The sequence below is a fragment of the Staurois parvus genome, unplaced genomic scaffold (assembly GCF_062004578.1).
Source record: "Staurois parvus isolate SC_StPar_1 unplaced genomic scaffold, SC_StPar_1.0 ptg000616l, whole genome shotgun sequence".
Classification (NCBI taxonomy): domain Eukaryota; kingdom Metazoa; phylum Chordata; class Amphibia; order Anura; family Ranidae; genus Staurois; species Staurois parvus.
In genome coordinates, this window is record NW_028318412.1 from 1058655 (window position 1) to 1062043 (window position 3389).

Here is a 3389-nt window from a genome sequence, read left to right on the forward strand (position 1 = left end):
GTTACTGGAAAGTGTCCTCCAGTAGATAGAATAAGAAGAAACAATGCAATGGGTTATGCATATTTATTTCACCCTGCCCATCCACTAAGAAGTTTTATTCTAGTACTGTGTACTAGGGAAGGAAATACATATTCAGGGGGCTCTTCTAAAAGGGGCATTGCCTACAAGATTTTGCTTCGAGAGGATGTGAGTCCAAGGACCCATTAACCACACACATGTGTATATACAGTGTACATAATATATGCTAGCACATCAAATGCTTAGAATCCTCACCTTCTTTAGAGGCTTTCTTTGAACGCAGTTTATTCCCCCAATAAAGACCATATTGGGCATCACAGGCTTTGGATAATCAAGCACAAAGTCAAGTCTCATAAGCCAGATGGCTGCATGACCTAAAATTTCCTGTAAACTGACCTCCCTTTGAAGGAACTCAGAAGCCAGTTGCTGGTATGGAGAGTAAAGTAAATCACACAGAAAATATGAGACTATTTCAAAAACGAAGTTCTGTAGTCTTTGAGGGAAAGTCATATGATCAGTAAGACCTGATAACTGCCGTGGTACATAAGATAGTGGTATTGGACACAGAGAAGATCTTGCATCTTTATGACAGAATATGGAGTGCAAAAAGTACACAGAGGGTACTGCCAGATGTTCTGCAAGGATCTGGCCACATGGAAGCACAGGATCTGTGAAAACAATATCAAAAGAGGTTTCTTCCAAGGTCTGCATTAACTCTTTGTTGTTCAGTAGTCTAACACATGTATCAAACATCATGGCAGCTCCCTGTTTCATCCTCTCATGCATCTTCATAATCTTCTGCAGAAAAGATCTTTTTGTAAAAATTTCAGTTGAAAATTTCTTTAAATGGCTCTGTAAATGTTCACGAGAATATGATACAGGGTAGTACCTGATCTCATAACCTTCAGAGGCTTGAATATGGATATTGAAGTCTGGCGCTACTACAAAAATCTGGTGTCCTTTTAGTCTCAACAAATCCACAACTGTACGCATGCTAAACCAATGGCTGCCTTCAACAGGTACTACAAGCACGTTACCCGGCTCCACAAATGTTACATACCTGAAAGAAAATAGTATAACGACAGCTTCTACATAGTAAAACATTTTAGCCATGTCTTCTGAAAAAAGACTACCTGTAACCTGCTTTTGAGCATTTGTTATTTAATGTTTAACAGTCTTCATTACGTTGCTGTGCAATAAACCTGAACATAGAGTTTAGAAAGTTAATCTGTATATTTGTTTTTGATCCTAAAGGACGAATTGGTAAATTGATGTACAAAATATAAACCAAAGCAAAAAAGATGTTACCAGTGCCCTGGAGTGCCCAATAAATTCTCCCCAGCAGCCTCTCAAAAATGTGCGCCCAACTAACTGCACCTATATCAATGGATAGCCAATATAGTGAGCAGCTCTATTTAAAAAACAGTGACTAAAGAAATAATAATGCGACAACACTATACAAATGTTACTTTGTGTAGCTTCAAATTCCAGCAGTGTACATAAAAACTAACTTCATGCTATAAAAACAATTATCCAATTCCAAGTGCTCTGATAATTGTGGCCATAAGTGTTATTCGTGCTCCAAATCCACACAGTGTTATATTTCAAACACAAATTAACTCTGTTTTTCGGTGCAGGATATTAGCAACAAAGTGTTGTGATACCACATGCCCGTTTAGGTAAGGACTCACCTGAAACTTATGACCCTTTGAGATATACTGGGTCATTTAGCACTTATTTTTCCATAGGATTTCACCACTCTGTGCCAATAGCCAGTACCAGGGCTCACCACACAGGACTTTAGCAAAACATTTTTTTAATAAACTGGTTGCGCAATGAACTTGATTCTGCGGTTCTTCTATATGTAGCCAGGTGCTGGCTACATCATTATGCCATTCAGGAACATTTACAGATGAAACTATGGTTAATCCTTTTTCCCCCTAGTGCCCAGTACTGGGACTACTACATCACTTCCTGTTAGCAGAGTGGATCCAGTTCTTCTGACAGCAGAGGATACTGGGACCTGTAGTCCTATAGCCAATACATACTGTATTTCTGAGTGCTGACTGAACTACAACTACCAGAGAGCTGGGAAACCACAAGCAGGCCCAGACTGGCCATCGGCACAGCAGGCATTTGTCCAGTGGGCTGGGACAGCTCAGAGCCAGTATAGCACACAGAGGGGCCTCACAGGCTTGTCTTTCCTCCGTGTTGACTGCTGCTCGCGGGTGGGAAGTGATGCGGAGTATGGCGATGTCAGATACTTAGGCAACTGTGCAAAGTCCAAAGTCTGACTTCGGAGTTACAGAGCTGCAGAGAACCCCATGGACCCCACCCCATAGTAGGTGACAAGACCGATTGTCGGCATTGTCAAAGGTGGGGAGGCATCTAAAAATTCAGGGCTGTAAAGTTACACAGAGGGAGGTGGCTCTTAAGTCCTCCTCATGGCTGTCTTTTGATCTGTGTCCATGTGCCTATAGACAGTGGTAAGTCCCCAGGCACTGTGAAAATGTTGGAGTCCCTCTGACACAGGTTACCATAAGCAGGCATCAGCTTACACATAGCGTTCCGGTTCTCGGCTCCTGCTGCAAACACCTGACCCATCCCATCTCATCATGATCTCACAATGTATTGTAGAGTATTGTGGAGTCCAAAATAGTTAAAAAATGTCCTCAGTCCCCATGAGGGGTGAAGATTCTGTGAGGCCAGGTATATGGGTAGCACATTGGCTAAATGGTTAGCACTTCCACCTGGCAGTACTAGGGTTCTTGGTTCAAATCCCAATCATGGCACCACCTGCCTGGAGTTTGCATGTTCTCCCTGTGCCTATGTGGGTTTCCTCCAGGTACTCTGGTTTCCTTCCACACTCCAAAGACATGCTGCTAGGTGAATTGGCTCCTGTCTATATTGCCCTAGTATATGAATGTAAGTTAGGGGCCTTAGATTGTACACCCCTTGGAATGTACATTATATATATATGTAAAGCGCTGCATAAATTGACAGTGCTATATAAGTACCTGTGATAAATAAAACCATCAGATCAATCATGATTTTTTTGTCTGTGATCACCGCCCCCACCCTACTACACCTTCATACCACAAGACCACATGAGTGACTACTGCTGCAGCTGCTGCACACTATCACAGATATAATGCCTTATGAAGATTGCACCAGTAAATGGATTCCCTTTAAGGCTAGGTTCACAATATAACTTTCCATGTCTGACGTGTGATGGAATGGGGGGAGGTGATCATAGACAAAATGATTATTGATTCTGAGGGATTTGTGATAGAACAAACGTTCTGCTTTTACCTATTTTAAGACCCTTTCACACAGGCGAACTACGCCAAGCGGATCCGCCTGCTCAGGTG

The 3389-nt window shown here is 42.2% G+C and overlaps 1 pseudogene; it reads right to left on the minus strand.

The window, feature by feature from the left end:
* Window positions 1-252: 252 nt before the first annotated feature.
* On the minus strand, window positions 253-1131 carry LOC149449496 (UDP-glucuronosyltransferase 1A1 pseudogene; annotated as a pseudogene).
* Between the last annotated feature and the right edge of the window lie 2258 nt (window positions 1132-3389).